Genomic DNA, 18,751 nt, shown 5'->3' with positions numbered 1-18,751 from the left:
TATAGTATTAGAACATTTAGTGGACCTTAAGTTTCACCATATTTTTAAATTTAACTACTTTAGTTCATAAGGGGGCGTCTGGGTGGCTCAGTCGTTAAGCATCTGCCTTCGGCTCAAGTCATGATCCCAGGGTCCTGGGATCGAGCCCTGCATCGAGCTCTCTGCTCAGCAGGAAGCCTGCTTCTCCCTCTCCCACTCCCCCTGCTTGTGTTCCCTCTCTCGCTGTCTCTCTCTCTGTCAAATAATTAAATAAAATCTTTAAAAAAAAATTTAGTTCATAAGAATGATTTAATTACTTGGGAAGTTTTGTCATTTAGACAATTGAAGGACTTAAAGTCAATATATTAAATTTATAAACCCTGTTTAAAACATTTAAAAGAGTTTAACTACATTTGAGAATGTAACCAAATATTAATTGAAGGCCATTAAAAGTGACAGTTCAAATCTGCTTGACTTATAATGGAATAATGAGATTTGTAAGCCGAAGTTAAATGCTTAAGGAAGAATGAAATTAGAATCTGTAAATTAATAAATTGATTATTCAATTTTAAAACCAAAATTACTTCTAAATTGTCTTTTCTGTGACCATAAGAAAACTCACATTTATGTAAGAAGGAAAAATAAATGAAGTGAAACTTAAAGAATTACCAACTTTGGATAAACGTTTCTTCATCATTCAGACATATTGTGTCTCCTATCTTCTAAGATTAAGAAAAAGATTATGAAAACCACTAAGGATTTGTGGTCATTATGTTTTTATTGTTCTTGAAAACTATGTGTTGATTTTAGCATTGAAAATGTCGAGAGACCTTGAGAGAAATGGTGTTGATTACATGACTCCCTGAGAGGAATCTGAAAATATTTCTCTCTTTGATTTAATCATTTGGTTTTGAGCCCAGGATTATTATCTTTCCATTTTGCTCTTTTCCACCATCATGGTTTTTTTTTTTTTTAAAACTGGAATTTGGATGTATTTATTATCAGAAAATAAATGCATTTTTACAAAAATTCTTTATAGATTATGCTTTACTGGTTAGTTCAAGTCTATTATTACCAATAAAATATATTGTTGTTTAAAAAACAAGAAAAAGAAAAGAAAATGTTCCTGCTCTGAAAGATAACAGGATTAACTCTGGGAGATGGGGTAACCAACCATCCCAGTGTGCCTGGGACTGAGGGGTGTATTGGAACTCAGGACTGTCTGTGCTAAATCCAATAACCTTGGTCACCCTAATGGAAGGCATTGGGGCATAGGTGCAAAGACGATAGATTCTAACACCTACATTTGAGATTTGGCTCTTCAGCTTATTTTCTATTTATCATGAGCAAGTGGCTTCTTTTCGTGCCTTTATATTCTCATCTCTAAAATGGTGATAAAACACATTTTCCCGCTACCCAGGGAGGGAATCATAGGGCTTAGTTCTGCATTCCCATTGTAACCTAAAGAGAAACTTTCACAATGTCCAGAGCCCCGACATCCTGCAAAGGGAGGAGGATGTCCTCAAATTCCTTGCAGGAGGAGCCCATTTAGGTGGCACCAACCTTGACTTCCAAATGGAACAGTACATCTACAAAGGGAAAAGTGATGGCGTCTACATCATAAATCTGAAGAGAACCTGAGAGAAGTGTCTACCGGCTGCTCATGCCATTGTTGCCATCAAAAACCCGGCTGATGTCAGTGTCATATCGTCCAGGCACAGTGGCCCGGGGGCTGTGCTCATGTCAGCTGCTGCCGCAGGAGCCACTCTGATTGTGGCCGCTTCGCTCCCAGAACCTTCGCTAACCAGGTGCTGGCGGCCTGCAGGGGGCTGTGTCTCCCGGTGGTTACGGATCCCCGGGCTGACCACCAGCCTCTCACAGAGATGTCTCTGTTAACCCGCCTGCTATCGCTTTGTGTAACCAGACTCTCCTCTGTGCTGTGTGGACACGGCCACCCACACAACAGCGCGGGAGCTCACGCAGTGGGTCGGAGGTGATGGATGTTCGAAGTTCTGCACACCGTGTGGCACCGTCTCCCGTGAACACCCATGGGAGGCCACCCCTGATCTCTCCTACAGAGAGCCTGAAGAGACTGAAAAGGAAGAGTAGGCCGCTGCTGCAAAGGCCGTGACCAGCGAGGAATTTCCGGGTGAATGGACTGTTCCCGCTCCTGAGTTCACTGCTACTCAACCTGAAGTTGTGGACTTGTCCAAAGGCATGAAGGTGTCCTCTGTGCCTATTCAGCAGTTCCCTATGAAGACTGGAGTGTTCAGCCTGCCACGGAAGACTGGTCTGCACCTCCCACTGCTCAGGCCCCTGAATGGGTAGGAACAACCACCGAGTGGTCTTAAGCTGTTCTTCCACAAAGGCAAAGAAAATGGAAATAAGGCTGATGGAAAATAAGCAGTTTCAGTAAACAAGCAAACGGTGAATATTTATCCCAAAGGATTATTGTGAAGATTAAATGAGTTACTATATGGAAAGCATCTGTAGTAATTACCTACAGTAATACCTAGAGTGTGCTAAGCACTGAATATATACTAACTGCTCTTTCGAGCTCCCCACAGGAACGTCAATTATTGGACAGGTCATGTTTGTTCTTCATTTTATTTTGTTCTCTGACATTGTTTTAATTTCTTTGCCCTTCTCCTCTGCATTCATTGTGATATCGTCACATCTTTCTATCATGTCATCTAGCAGACAATGGCAGTTGCCTGCCTGATAGAAGTTTCTCTCTTCTTCCTCACTAACAGAACTCTATTTTAGTTTTGATGGCAACATATATAGCTTAAATACTTGATTTAAATACTTGAAGCAAGGGGTGGATGGATGACGTAGGACACAGTTCTGGCCAAGGAGATACTGTGTAAATCTACCATGTGGGATATTTAGGAAAACTCTCTGAAAGGAGTCTGACTAAGCTGGGGCATATCTTTTGTCTTTTTCCTCCTCATTATTTTTTTCTAAAATATAGATGCAAGGTGGAAGGAGAAGAGCTCTTGGTATAAGAACTACACCCTGGAGATGCTAGAGCAGAAAGCTGGCTGGATCTTTCATAGCTCCTTTGAAGAATAAAAAAAAAAAAAAAATTATACCATGACTTGTTTAAACATTTCTTAAGTTTCCTGTTACACACCAGTGAAAATAATGCCTAGTATTACAAACCATTCACTTAATTTTTTAGCAATGTAAAAAATGTGGAGTACTTTAATAGTTTTCATGTCATTTTGAGTTGGGTCATGCTAATCCCATTTTTGAGATTTGCTCCAATTTCAATGTATGTGCTACTGAAAGACCAGGATACTGTTTCTTCTTTGATGGTGAAAAAAAGTTTAAGAGGAAAGTCAGGTCACCAAGATCAAGCAAATCTTGTCATCTTCAATGATAATTACATGAGCCAGTGGGGCGAGCCACAGAAGGGGAGAAAGAAACGCAATGGGCTGTTCTCCATAGAGAAATAGGCATTATCTTTTGTCTCTTTCTGCCAGGCATTCAAATTACCATTTTTCAAATTTTTGAGAATGAGATGTCTCTAAAAATTATTTTCTGTGTTCTACAGTTTTGCATTGTCTACTGTATAATAAATGCATATTGAGATAATAAATTTGATAACAGGTAATTAAAGCAAGAAAGCATAAAATAGTTCAACTCCAGAAAAAGGACTATGGCCAACATTGGTCTGGGATTGAGAACAAATCTGTACCTGTTGTTGTTATTACTGAATTAGAGTTGCCTGGTAACTCTGCCCAGCTGTTAATTAAGCACTTAGGCAGCCACGGTCATTAACTCTTTCAGGTCCCCAGGATACTGCTTAGTTATTGCTTCAATTTACTGTGCTAAGCTTACTCGTAGGCAATACCTTAAAACATTGCAACTATCTGGCTCATAATACGTTTCATCTTCTTTATGAATAGATGGAAAAAGCAATTGTAATTTCGTTCCTCGTTCATTTTAATTTGGGTTAGCAGATGTTCTATGTGTACTGCAGTCAACTATTTAATTTGCATTATAGAAGAGCCTATAATAGCAATTTATCAGCGGTTTTGTGTGTGTGTGTTGTTATAGTGTGGTTTTAATTTCTTCCAAAATGTGGCTATAAAAATAGGATATATTTTATTTTCTTAATTCACGTGGAATATCCTAAGAGCAAAATTGGGTTCATAAAATTCAAGCAATGTTTTAAAATTAGCTTTGTTCGAAGAGGGAATGAGGGAAATAGAGAAAAAAAAAAAAAAGGAAAGCAAGGAAAAGAAGGAAAGCAACAGTGAAGCTCTCAGCCTGCAAAGGATGCGGATCCATTCGGAGAACAGGTTTGTGGCGGGGGGGGGGGGGAATATTCCTCATTGTGGTATGATGTTACGTTTCAAAAACTTTTCTTACATGTTTTTTTTTTCATGGGTGTGTGTATTAAGGAGGATGTTTGTACAAGCCACCATCTGAACAAATGGAAGGGAATGTATATATCAATATTTTAGTTTGGTAATTATAGGTTTTCCCAAGTCTTATTTAGAGTTAACCAAACAGTAAATGTTTGTTGTTCTAAGCTTCTAAGTTTTGGGGTAATTTTTTATGTGGTAATAGATAACAAATACAATCTATATCATAAGATTGTCTTGATGACCAAAATGAGAGCAAGTGCATAATATAGATTATGATCATTAGGTTGGTCTATCAGAACTTTGGTCAGGAATTTACTTCTTTCATATAGATTGTACCCATTCTCTTAACAAGCTCAATTTTTTTGATGTTCTGATAACTTTCAGTTCTTGTTTTAAATTTCTCCAAATTCCCTCACCACTCTTAAATTAGAGGGTAAAGACATTTCTACTTTCACTTCATATTGGAAATATATGATTGGCAAAAATAGTGAATTCCTAGATCTTACAATAAAAATAAATTACATTGAAAAAGTATTCAGCTGTTCTCTAAAAGCCTGTATAAATGAATTTTTAAAAAAATAGTTTCTGGCTGGTATGCTGGAAAGTCACCTTGACAAAGCCTACATATTCTCTGTAGGGGTTTGATTAAAGAGTGGTTACTCTATAATCTCCTATATTTGGGACTGTTTCTCAAAGACTACTGGGCCTTATCAATAACAACCTCATCTTTACATCCACTGGTGAATAATGTTTACAAGATAGTATTTTAATTGCTCAAGGCCTAGATATCAAACTCAATTCCTCTAGGGGCTGAGCAGGTCAGGAATATGAATGGGGAGCACAGGTCCTCCAGAAGCTGCAAATACTCAGATCACGTCCGTGTTCTCATGCAGGAATTTGAATGCTGGGTTGCCAGATTCTTCTAGTTTCAAGAGAAGATGGAAATCTGGGTTTAAATTTATGTGCTTTAAAAAATTTTTCAGAGAAAACTCTCCATAGTTTAAAATATTATTTCATTTGTTTTAAACATTTGCAGATTGAACAAAATATATCTGTGAACTACAATCATTTCCCAGATACCAAGAGATGAGAGAGAAGCTGAGTGTATAGACTGCAAAGTTATTATTTTGTGGACAAAACCTGTATGTACTAGAAGAAAGTTTCAGAAGCTTGTGTTTTTCATATTTCCAGGTGTTGGATAAATAAGGCATGGTTTCTATAAAGAGGCCAACTCTGACACTGCATCATCAGACAAATATAGTGTTTAAAGTCTTCTCATCAAGCGCTCTCATTCATACAGACAAACTAGCTTTAATTTCCAAGAAAGATATTTCCCCCATGCCTATAATCACTTTCCTGTGGATTCACAGTGGCCTATGTTACAACACTGCTGTTTAACCAGCTGCAAAAACAATAAATGGAAGCCAGTGTAGAAAAGGTCATCTGTCAGTTGGTTAGCACTGATTCATCATCATAAGGGCCAGGAAAGCTGGGGTTCTATCACCATCACCTCAGGGATGTCAGCAACCTGCAGGGTCCAAAATAAATGTGCTCTGCTTTTGACCTTTACTCTTTTCACTTTCACAATGTTTGTTACTTTATTCAGCATGACAGCTCATGTAAATGTGAATCTATTGTCATAATCTCAGGAGTATTATTAATGCATAATTACAAGGCAGGAGCTACCTTTTGAATTGTTGGAAAATGAGAGAAGATGACACCTTTAGCCTCTTCTAGGGTGGTTCACATTCTGCTATTTCTACCATATGTATTGTTCTTCTTATAGCTACTATTTTGGACCTATTGATTTCTGGCTATTGAAAAGAAAATATAGAATACTTTGTTTTTCTGATAGGTCTGTTGGGTAAGATTTATTGCATCCTCAATTTTGATCTGGAAACTAAACTTTCCCAATTAAATCACAAAGAGAATAGTTCCATTAATGGTAGACATTACTCATTGTATAAAGTTTATTTTAAAAACTTATTAAGTGGTCATACTTTCCCAGACTGCTATTGATGATAAAATGTTGAGCAAGACCCTAAATTAGTGAAGTCAATCCAAGTGGAAGACAATTGATTACTAACAATATTTACTTTCATATATAAGAAAAATCAATAGTTTTATCTCCTTTACATATAATAGACAATGGGCATTTTTCATTAGCCTATCAGTAAAAATGAAGACATTTAAAATAAGCAATTCTTTAAAGAATGGGGATATTTTGTAAAAACAAGATTAAGCAATTTCTAGGGGCACCTGGGTGGCTCAGTAGTTAAGGGTCTACCTTTGGCTCAGGTCATGATCCCAGGGTCCTGGGATCGAGCCCCACATCGGGCTCCCTACTCAGCGGGAAGCCTGCTTCTCCCTCTCCCACTCCCCCTGCTTGTGTTCCCTCTCTCGCTGTGTCTCTCTCTGTCAGATAAATAAATAAAATCTTAAAAAAAAAAAAATTAAGCAATTTCTATACAGATTTTGAGCCTCTTTATATTATGTATTCAGTAAGGTCGAATACCTGAAAATTGTGAGTCCATTGTCATATTTCTTTTGTCTTCTGAAAGAGAATTATGAAGTTAAGTGTGAACTAGCTTCTCCTAGTCCAGTCCTCCTGCATACGACACCTGTAAACTCTGGGCAAAGATAAACAGTGACCTAGAGGCATTGGAGACTAAAATCAGGTAGAAATTGGGTCAACAGTTGGAAGAGGAAAATTGCACTGGGTGAGTTTCTCCATTTTCAAAGACTTTTAGTTTGAGGACAAGCCCTAGGAGGGGTAGCTAAAACCTCTGTGCACAGAGATCCACAATTTTATTGGCTTGAAGAACCAGAGCACAGAATTCAGAGGGACCACAACAGCTGGAGAATAAAGGGGAACATCCTGGAAAGGAGAGAGCCTGAGAGGGGAACCTCAAATTCTGCATATGAGCTCTGCTCAAATTTCTGGTTGGGCCCTAAACCACACATACATGGGGAAGGCTCTAAGCAGCCCAGGTAAGGCTAAAATAACTGAATAATAATTTCAGATGTACACCCACTGCGGGGAAGACAAAGTTTGAAAATTGGTTCCACCCACTATAACAACAAAAATCAGCACTTTTCAGAGGAATGGGACCAGAATGGGGTCACCTGACCCTGTCCTAAGTGCAGCAGAGTTAGGGTAGTGATAGTTTGCCATTTTGAATCTTTTTCATCGGAAAAGACCCTGCTAGAAAAGATGAAGAGGGTTGGAAAGCAGGTAGATAACCTAGAGTGTCTATACATTTACGAAATTGATAGAGCCTAGTTGGGGCAACAGAAGCAATTCAGTTCTGTTGGATTGGACTAGGAAACTTTTTTTTCTTATTTCTTTATTTTTATTTATCTCATTTTTAAAGGTTTATTTATTTATTTTAGAAAGAGAGAGAGAGAGTACGCATGAGCAGGGGGAGGGGCAGAGACAGGAAGCAGACTTCCTGCTGAGTGCAGAGCCCCACAGGGCTCAATCTCTTGACTCTGAGATCATGAACTGAGCCTAAATCAAGAGTCGATTGCTTAACCAAATGAGCCACCCAGGTGCACCGGAAATTTTTTTTTTTTTTAACAGGAGAAAAGCATACAAATCTATTTAATGCAAGTTTTATGTGGCATGGAAGCCTTCATAAGGAAATAAAGACCCAAAGAAATAGTTAGGCCTTTGTATTTTTATGCTAGGTTTATTGTGACAGCCTGAGCAACTAATACTACTCATCTGCATAATTACCTCTTTTCTCTTCCGTATTGTAATCGACATCTGAGTCCAGGAGTTTCCCACATTTTCAATATGCAGATTCTCTGCAGATCATCATGGAGATATGGTAATGTCTGGACCATGTGCTCCTGAATTTCAAGGTTTTGACTATGTTACCTATTTGGTTAAACCCATAAGCTTTGTTGCTTTTCTTAACTGAATTCTATTTTGAAGGAAGATAAATAGCTCTCCTAAAAGTCAGCATGAGGCTTTTTGACAGATTGATGATCAACATGTTGCTGTCAGTCCTTGATGAAGCATGGATGAGTCACACCAGCCTCCCCTATCCTTGAAAATTCTATGATCAATTCCAAAACTCTGATAATTTCTCTAATCTTTTGACAGCACTTCCTGGCATGTGACAGGCAGTTATTTTGTACTTGTATTAGTGACAATAAGAAAGACAGCTTTATCTATGTGTGGTCATTCCTCAGTGGTTATTACTTACTTTACATGATTTATACTTTCTACAGTTCTTTTGCTGTGCTCTTTGGATACGTGATTTTTGAAGACAATTTAAGAGCATTTGGAGTCCAAACTTAGGTTAAAATTGAGCCTTGAATACAGTTATCAGTCCCATTTATTATTCAGCTAGGCATTGACAACATATTTTTTAACCCCTCTGGTCATACAAAACCAAAAATCTTTGCTAATTTCATATAAAAGTAGTATCTCATCACTTGATGGCAAATAAAAGATATAGCTCAATTTTTAGATAAGACATGACTAAAAATAAATATCTGAGAACAAAGAAATATGAAAAATCAAAGAAAAATAATAATTTAAAACAAAACCCAAGTATAGACATTTCTGCCTTCTGCGGGGGGGGGGGGGGGGGGGGTTGGTATGGAGGTGAAGGATCATGTTGGGGAGGAAGGAATTTTCCACTGTTCAAGATTCTTCTTGAACCAGGGGCACTTGCCTGACTCTGTTGGTGGAGCATGTGACTCTTGATCTCGAGGTTATGAGTTTGAGCCCCACATTCGGTGTGGAGATTACTTAAAAATAAAATTTTTTTAAAAAAATATTCTTCTAACTGGACTAAGAATTAAATTAACATGAGGCAGATTAACAGGAGAAATCAAATTTCATTTTGTACATGAGGGGAATCCACACTGATATGAAATTCCAAAGACAGGCGAAATGAGGTATATATGTCATTCTGAACTAAGGAGAAGGGGGTAGGAATCTGGGACTTCAAAGGGAAAGAAAGCAATTCACTGGAAGATGAAACAGGGTAAATGGTAAAGAAATGTTTACTGGGCCATGCAGAAATAATGGGACATAGGAATTTTAACAAACACACTTTGCTAAACTTCTCTACAATCCCTAATTCATGTTATAGTATAGTTATCTGTGGTGATGGCTCTCTTCCTGGAGCAAGTCCTCTATCTATTCTTTCCAGGCAGTGGGAAGGGAAGTCAGAGTTTCTTCTTGAGCCTTTTGGGCCTTGATTGTTTCAATTCAAAATAATCTACATCCAAGGTGACTTCTCTTGGGGCAACTTGTCCTTGGCCCCTACAATAGCATAATTCCTATTAGCAGTTGAACAATGTATCTTTACTTCTCTCTTCCTTCAGACACTGGTGAGAAAGGAAAAAGGGAAAAGACTGAAATTGCAAAGCCTCTGCCCATTTTTCTCTGCAATTAGAGAGTGGGATTTGGAGTCAATGCCCACCATTGGTAAAGCATTTGGGAGTGGAAATGTCTTTGATGTGCCAGAGCCTAGTTAGTGGTTGGGAAACAAAATTGCTCTGCATAATAATATAAGGGAAATTGAGTTTACTGGGGAAATCTAGGGGAGGAAGTTGTCTAAAGGGGAGAAACAGGAAGTGTGGAAAGGGAATATGAAAACATGGCAGGAGACCAGAGCCTTCGGAGATGGAGGTGCTCCTGGCAAAATTCCAGTCATTGGTGTGACCCACAGAACTTAACAAGGACATCTAAAGTTCCACTTTCTGTTGTTTGCCAGGTGCCACGATCTTGTAGTCTCATGCTTCAGATACATCATTCTAGAAGTCTCAAAAGCTGCTGCACATGTGTGAGCATAAATAAAAATGATTTTTCTCTGCTTGTAAAGGGGAAGAAAAATGTTCCCTGTTCCTTCTTCCTTGAAAGGGTCTCTTTAGAAACAAAACAGTCCTTGATTCCCTACTCTAACACTTGGGAAGGTAGATAAATCTCTCCAGGGCTAGATAAGCCCCATGTTCCCTGTGCAAAGATGTATCCAAAATCTGGGCTTCATACTCCCTTGAAAGTTCCACACACAACTCTGGAGTTAACCTAGCAGACTATCTTGAGTAACTATTTGTCTCTCAAGTAGATAAGAGGGGTTTAATTATTCTTTCTTCTGCTTTATTCAGTTAATTATATGAAATTTTATTCTCACTTCATAGTTACTCACCGGCTACCTATGTACATGTACTGCTCTGTTGGCTTACTGAGTAGTAAATTAGATTCTTGGACTCAATTCCAATATGTGTGTTTGGCAGTGGGACCATGTCCCAAACACCAAGCAATTCTCAGACACCAGCAGGGTGTCTAAGAATTTAACTCAATTCTGACACTATCTTCCTGGAGACAGTATCAGATTCCTCAGACTAGGGACTGAGGAATATAAGATAAGACTTACATAAAACTGCTCTCTACCGATAACACTCCCCCGCCTTAAGACACTAGCCGGTCATAACCCCAGACTGTTACCTGTGATTCTGAACAACTAGCTATAAATCAGATTCCCTTCACCTCCCTTTAATTTCCTAGAGATGGAAGAAATGCTAAGGTAAGGTATGGGGAACTGGGTTGGAGTTCCCATGCCTTCTCCAAGCATGCCACTCTCTCCAGTCTCCACATGGTCACCAACCTGGAAACTCTCCAAACCCCATCCTTTTAGGTTTCAGTGGAGGCTTTATTAGACAGGCATGATTAATTCAATCACTGGCCACTGGTGATTGACTCAACCTCCAGCCCCTACCCCCTTTCTCCTCCCTAAAGGTAGTTGGGGTAGGACTGAAAGTTCCAAATCTGTAATCACATCATTGGCTCCATTGGCCACCAGCCCCCATCCTTATGTACTTTCCAAAAGTCACCTCATTAAGAAAACAAAAACACCTGTATCACTCTCCACTCTCAGAATTATGAAATTCCAAGGGTTTGGGGAGCTGTATGAGCCAGGAACAGTGGACAAAGACTGTTCATTTAGATGACCAAATCATTTGGATGACCAAATATATATTTCTCAGAAATCACAGTATCACAAGTACTAAATCAATTTTCTTTCTTTTCTGCAGCGATGTGGAGGGATCTCTATTCATAGGACTTTTATTTCCTTAACAAATGCAAATGTCTTATTTTATGCTTTAAAAGGAAATTAAGAAAAAGGAGATGTCACTTATATTGGGGACCATGCTCTAAAGAGGAGATATGACATCCATACACAAATAATTTATCAAAAGCAAAAGTTTGGAGCCAAAGAAGACAAGGAGAAAAATAGTACCTCCTCCTCCACACCCACTCCCACACCAACACAGACACAGGATCTTCTTACCTTAGTTGACATCTGGGACAAACACATACACTAATGTTTGACCTAATTGGGATTATGCTGCATGGATTGTTTTGATTTCTACTCTTTTTTTTTTTTAAGTAAGCTCTACACCCAACGTGGGGCTCAAACTCACGACCCCAAGATCAAGAGGTGCCTGCTCCACTGACGGAACCAGCAGGCACCCCTCTAATCTTTTTTAAAAAGGAACATTTGTGGGGCGCCTGGGTGGCTCAGTCGTTAAGCATCTGCCTTCTGCTCAGGTCATGATCCCAGGGTCCTGGGATCGAGGCTCACATCGGGCTCCCTGCTCGGCGGGAGTCCTGCTTCTCCCTCTCCCACTCCCCCTGCTTGTGTTCCCTCTCTCGCTGTGTCTCTCTGTCAAATAAATAAATAAAATCTTGAAAAAAAAAAAGGAACATTTGTGTAACATCTTCCATGTTATGGAACATTTTTTAAAACATCAGCTTGATGACTGTATGATAACATTAAATGGATACATAAAAATTTATTTAATAAATTTACTCTTTTTTGTTATCATAGATAATATTTCATCAAGTAGCTCTGTTTTTTGTTCACTTTGTATTTTCCTTATATTTTTATTTGGATATAATTTCAAACTTCCAGAAATTTCCAAGAATAGTAGAAAGAACACCCATATACTCTCTACCTAAACTCACTTATTAACATCTTGTCTCATTTGTTCTATCATTTGCTTTTTGTTGGGGGAAAAACTTTCTCTACCAATTTAAATCAGATTGGGGTTATGAGGACCTGTGAATTAACTGACAATAGCCAGATTCACAGGATAAAAGACAAGATTTACTTACATACAGTGGGAGTACTCAGAATAGTTTATATAGCAGCTTAGTAGGGGGAAAAGGGTGTGGGTAAAGAGCTTCAGTGGGAATGTATGCAAGATTCCTGATGTTAATGCGCCATCTCCTTCCTGGCAGGAAACTCCCCTGGAGGGCAATTAATGGCAGCTGGATTCTCAACTACTGGTGCTAAGAGTACGTTTACTCACAAACAGGAAAATTCCTCAAAGGGGGGTTAATGGCAGCTGTATATTCCGGGTGCTCTGCTTTAGTTAGATAAAGAAATTTCAGATAAGATTTGTTTGTGCACCTTTTGTAGCTCAAATGTTGATTATTTAAAATAATCTTTATGCCTTTCTGGTGGATTTTTAGTATCTTCATCTCTCTCGCTCCATGTATATGTATGTCCAGTATATACACATATATATGTGTGTGTATATATTTATATTTACATTTAGAGAAAAGAAGCAAAATATGCCACCCTAAAATATGTCTCTTTGGCATATTCATTATTTTAAGCTGGTTATTTTTTTTTTAAGATTTTATTAATTTATTTGCAAGAGCAAGAGTGCACTCCAGCAGAGGGAGGGGCAGAGGGAGAGGAAGAGAGAGAATCTCAAGCAGACTCTCTGCTGAGCTCAGAGATCCACATGGGGCTCAATCCCAGGACCCTGAGATCATGACCTGAGATGAAATCAATAATTGGACACTTAACCGACTGAGCCACCCAGGCACCCCTAAGCTGGTTATTTTTAAGAAACCGCAGACACAAGAAACTCTGGAAACCCAGTGGAAGTAATCTTTTTGTAAGAGACATGTACATTTATAAGAAAAATCTCCTTTTGTAAGGGTGTCTTCCGGACTGTACCAGGAAGAGGAGAAAACTGTATGGTTTCTTAACCTCCACAAACTGTTATCAATGGAGAAGGCCTGGAGTTACATCTGCATTACAACCTTACTCTTATTTACTGTGCTTTTCCTGGTAACCTCCCACAACTGACTCCCCACCCCCAACATCTTCTTTTGCCTTTAGCTGAGGATGGTGTTTAAAGTGATGCCTTTGGCCATTTGGGGAAATTACTGTTTTCCTGGGTCTCTCCCATGTATGCAGAAGGTATACATGTTATTGAACTTTTACTTGTTTTTGTCCTGTTGATCTGTCTTACATCAACTTAATTATTAGCCCAGCCAAAGAACCTAGATGAGAAGAAGGGAAAACTTTTCCACCCCTGAAGATGGCAACCATGAAGGACAAACTTCGCGGACTTGACTTTTTGCTTGCTCTGAGCTGCAGCAGCTGAGATCCTGGGATCTCTGACAGGAGCCCGCAGAAGGTAAGAATTCTTACCATGTCGGTCTCCCAGTTCTCTGCCTGCAGGGTCTGATGAAAGCAAGAGTGGCGGGGAGGGGAGGACTTTTCCTTTTCTGAATGTAGATTAGCAGAAGAAAATATTTGTGAAACTAGTTCCTTTGCTATAGTGACTCTGTTAAGGAATTGATTGTGGGTGACCGGTGAAAGAATTCACCCAAGGCAAAACAAAGGAGATGGAAGTTTATTGACTACAACGCAAGGGAGCTGTGGGCAGGACAGCAAAGGAGAGACTGTCTGCCAGGAGACAGTGATGGGGAGCAATAATTAAGGGGGAAAGTGAGGAGGTATGGGAACGTATGGCCTTTTCCTTATTTGGTGACTGTGTCTGGTTGTAAGTAGCCTGTTGGTCAGCTACGACTTATAGATATTTTGAGGTGGGTTGCCTAATTAATGAGCCTGTTTGCATTCAGCCCGGTGGTCACCGTGGGCCCTTTTACCTTACTCAGGCTTCTATTATCAAGCCTGTTTTCTAAAAGTGGCCTCTACATTGGTAATGAATACTCTTGTTTTTTATTGATCCTTTCCATCCCAGGGATAGGCACTATTTTTCTTCGTCTCTGTCTGCTGTGCCGTTTGTTATCTTGTTCCATGTCCTGAGATTGTGGCTTTGTGACCACTGAGAATATTCCGTCTGGCCTCTCAACCCAAAGATGCACCTACTGGGGTGCATTTTGGTGGCCAGTTGAATAGACAAGGATTCTGAGACACAAAGTCACAAGCAGCATTCTCTTTGTCCAACTGTGCCAGCTCTCAGAGGATTTCGTGATAGGAGGTCCTGGTCTGTAAGGGGCTTTTGTCATCTCAACCTCTGTTGTTTTGTTAGTGCTGAAAAAAGTCCCATTACAGGAGCCTCTGCCTGCGGTCACAGATTAGTGGGTCTGCGCCTGTAGTTATCTCATGTTCTTGTGGGAAATGGGAAACATTATTTTCACCATACCATTCTTACCACCTGTAGCAATGAAGGCCTTTGCTTTCTTAGACTGTCTTTGGGAGCAAACTTTCTGGGATCTTGTGAGGTCTGCATTTTTTTTTTTTTTTTTGCACTCTCTTGTGGGATGGCTTTTTCATCTTTGGTCAAGCCATAAAAGGCTTCTTGTTTTGACTTGCTATTAAGATTAATAGACCCTACTTATCAATGGCCAGATGATGAATCCTTTGAATTGGACAAACTTCTGTATTTGAATTTTTTTAAAAAAGAGAGCACTCCTCTAAACAATGGTCTTTTTGGTACCTATGGAAAGACCAAATTAAAAAGTGGACACAGGGCGCCTGGGTGGCTCAGCTGGTTAAGCAACTGCCTTCGGCTCAGGTCATGATCCTGGAGTCCCGGGATCGAGTCCCGCATCGGGCCTCCCTGCTCAGCGGGGAGTCTGCTTCTTCCTCTGACTCTCCCCCTCTCATGCTCTCTCTCTATCACTGTCTCTCTCAATAAATAAATAAAAATCTTTAAAAAATAAATAAATAAATAAATAATAAAAAGTGGACACAAAGGTATAATAGCTAGCCTTAAAGGCTCTCTTCACAAGATGAAGGAACAGAAATTTGACTTAAGACAAAAATCAATGTTCACATCCAACGTAAATTCCCATCCCCAAAACCTGACCCCATCTGCCTGTTTTAATTTCCCTTTCCTTACAAGATTTATAAAGAACACTCTGGCCTAATCTCTAGGCCCAAACTATACAGATTACTCATGTAAATGCTGAAAGCCAGAAAGTAAATTTAGCAGAAGCATCTAGGACAGGCAGTAGGGCTCACTTGCCTATTTCCTACCACCCCTACTTTCCAGGGCTCTGAAATCAGCCAGCTTCAGACCTTCTAATGCAACCTCCTTTGTGGAGCTATCCTAGACCCCACACACAAAGAACCCATGTCCCCTGGACAGCAACAGATCTTTGAAATTATAAAGCCTTTCTACCTCCACTTTCAGAATATCTTTCCAAATTTAGAGAGGAGTTAGAAAGATTAGTGTCCATTCACAACCCAAAGATGGAAACTGATGGAAACAGATGACCAAAATTCCTCCTAGGCCCTCCTAAAAATGATCAGCTGAAGGCTAGCATTCAGGGGCTGATAAAAGCCAAGGTTGAACTGTACACTCAGAAAAAAGGTTTTTGTTAAAACACTTTATACAGACTTTTACAAAAGCATAATTATTTTGATTCCCACCTTAGTTGGAAATCTCCCTGATGTAAAGAAGCAAGTTTACCTGGAAAGATGGGTCAGTCCCTTGATATTCAGGCTGTAATCCAGTTCTTTAGGAGTATTGGAAACCACTGTTTTCGTCTTGCAGCTCTATACAAAACCAGAAATGTGACTCTTAGAAGCAGTTCAGAGCCCATCTATCTTTACCAATTCCCAGACCTCTTGTATTCATCTCAAAATGCTTGCAGATATTGGGACGTTGGAAATGGAATTTTCCTGCACTTCAGAAAAAGAAGGAATTATTTAAATTACCTTAGACCTCCGATAATAGGCCAATATTCCCCCAAAACTCCACCTCTGGAGGAAACTTGACTACTTTCTCTGTGCCTTTGTTCTGCAGATTTTCCACACCCTTCTCTAAGACCTAAGAGCCACTCTGAAATGCAAACATTAGGGAGAGGTTTCTCATTAGTAGGGTTAAAAAAAAAAGAGGTAGTATTTGGAAATTGGGCAAATGAAAAATCTTCTCCCCAAATATTGGTAATTGTAAAATCTATGTTTGTGTCTGTTTGTATGTTTATGTGTATCTATAAATGTATGTTGTAGATGTGTGATATTTTTCTACCTCCAGATTGTATTGCCAAAATTAATTTGTGAAAGAGCTCTATTTAATTGGCTTAGACAGGGGTGCCTGGGTGGCCCAGTCTGTTAAGCGTCCAACTCTTGGTTTTTGGCTCAGGTCAGATCTCAGGGTTGTGAGATTGAGCCCCGAGACGGGCTCTGCGCTTAATCTGGAGTCCACTTAAGATTTTCTCTCCCTCTCCCTCTGTCCCTCCTGCTTGTGCTCTCTCTCTAAAATAAATAAATAAATATTTTTAAAAAATAAACAATTGGCTTAAACAAAAATATTTACAAAAATATTTAGTATTCATAAAAATTCTGAAAAAAATATAACTGAGTAACAGAAACTAACCCAAATGCTTTTCAAGTTCACCTGATTTAGGATAATCTTTGGTAAATAAAAGCTACTTGAAATGTATTGGTTTAATTAATAAGACATGTTTTCAGAGTTACCAACATTAAGTGTGATGCAGATAGACAACTACATGGGTTTACTGATCAAATTCATATTATCTCTGTTACAAAATTTGTCAGCAAAACATGAAGTTTTCATAACTAATCTGAACATAATTATTAAGAACAAGTGAATTAAGTAGATGTAAGGCTGAAGTTCATAAATGAACTTTTCAGCAATATTTTTGTCTACCGAAATAGTTTCCCCAAATCTTTTTGGTACTTTAAAACCCTAGAGTTTTACTAAGTTAAGTTAGATGATGGAAATTCATAAAATATGTAGATCATTTCCAACTAACATAAATACTGAAACATTAATTACTGAAAATAAATTTATCTACTTTTATCTTCTTATTACAGAGAAACTAAAGATGTTAGTTTGTTAGTAAACATATCTTGTGCCACAATGAAAGATTGTACTATTAAAAGGGGGTACATACTTCTAGGAAGTATGAAATGTATTCATAAATTTGCCCATCTAAAGAATGCTGGTATAACTGACAGTTTACAATTTCTTATTTCTTAGTTTTTACTAGAAATTAAAGTTTCTACGCGTTGAGAATTCTAATATATGTAATTAAAACTGCTAGAAATAATGAGGGACACATTTCCAAATGCAAAGAAAACAAGATGTGTACTTTTTGCATTTCTATACACCACCAAGACAGAAGAAAGAGAAATTAAGGAGTCGATCCCATTTACAATTGCACCCAAAACCTTAAGATACCTAGGAATAAATCTAACCAAAGAGGCAAAGGATCTATGCTCAGAAAACTATAGAATACTCATGAAAGAAATTGAGGAAGACACAAAGAAATGGAAAAACCTCCCATGCTCATGGATTGGAAGAACAAATATTGTGAAAATGTCTATGCTACCCAGAGCACTCTACACATTTAATGCAATCCCTATCAAAATACCGTCAACTTTTTTCAAAGAAATAGAACAGATAATCCTAAAATTTGTATGGAACCAGAAAAGACCCCGAATAACCAGAGGAATGTTGAAAAAGAAAATCAAAGTTGGTGGCATCACAATTCCAGACTTCAAGCTCTAATACAAAGCTGTAATCATCAAGACAGTATGGTACTGGCACAAAAACAGACCCAGAGATCAATGGAACAGAATAGAGAGCCCAGAAATGGACCCTCAACTCTATGGTCAACTAATCTTCGACAAAGCAGGAAAGAATGTCCAATGGAAAAAAGACAGTCTCTTCAACAAATGGTGTTGGGAAAATAGGACAGCCACATGCAGAAGAATGAAACTGGACCATTTCCTTACACCACACACAAAAATAGACTCAAAATGGATGAAAGACCTCAATGTGAGACAGGAATCCAACAAAATCCTTGAGGAGAACACAGGAAGCAACCTCTTCAACCTCAGCCACAGCAACTTCTTCCTAGACACATCGCCAAAGGCAAGGGAAGCAAGGGCAAAAATCAACTATTGGGACTTCAAGATTAAAAAGCTTTTGCACAGCAAAGGAAACAGTCAACAAAACCAAAAGACAACCGACAGAATAGGAGAAGACATTTGCAAATGACATATCAGATAAAGGGCTAGTATCCAAAATCTATAAAGAACTTATCAAACTCAACACCCAAAGAACTAATCCAATCAAGAAATGGGCAGAAGACATGAACAGACATTTCTGCAAAGAAGACATCC

At 38.8% G+C, this 18,751-nt stretch overlaps 1 protein-coding gene across 1 annotated transcript in view; it reads left to right on the top strand.

The window, feature by feature from the left end:
- Positions 1–13,679: 13,679 nt before the first annotated feature.
- The window catches only part of NMD3 (NMD3 ribosome export adaptor), a 68,710-nt gene continuing 63,638 nt past the window's right edge, over positions 13,680–18,751 (top strand). The window contains exon 1 of the mRNA XM_032407294.1: positions 13,680–13,820. The gene's annotated coding sequence lies outside the window, so the exon portion shown is untranslated. The remainder of the gene's footprint in view (positions 13,821–18,751) is intronic.

The sequence above is a fragment of the Phoca vitulina genome, unplaced genomic scaffold, assembly GCF_004348235.1.
Source record: "Phoca vitulina isolate PV1807 unplaced genomic scaffold, GSC_HSeal_1.0 scaffold8, whole genome shotgun sequence".
NCBI lineage: Eukaryota > Metazoa > Chordata > Mammalia > Carnivora > Phocidae > Phoca > Phoca vitulina.
Note: the sequence above shows the minus strand (reverse complement) of the source record. Positions and strands in the feature narration are given on the sequence as shown.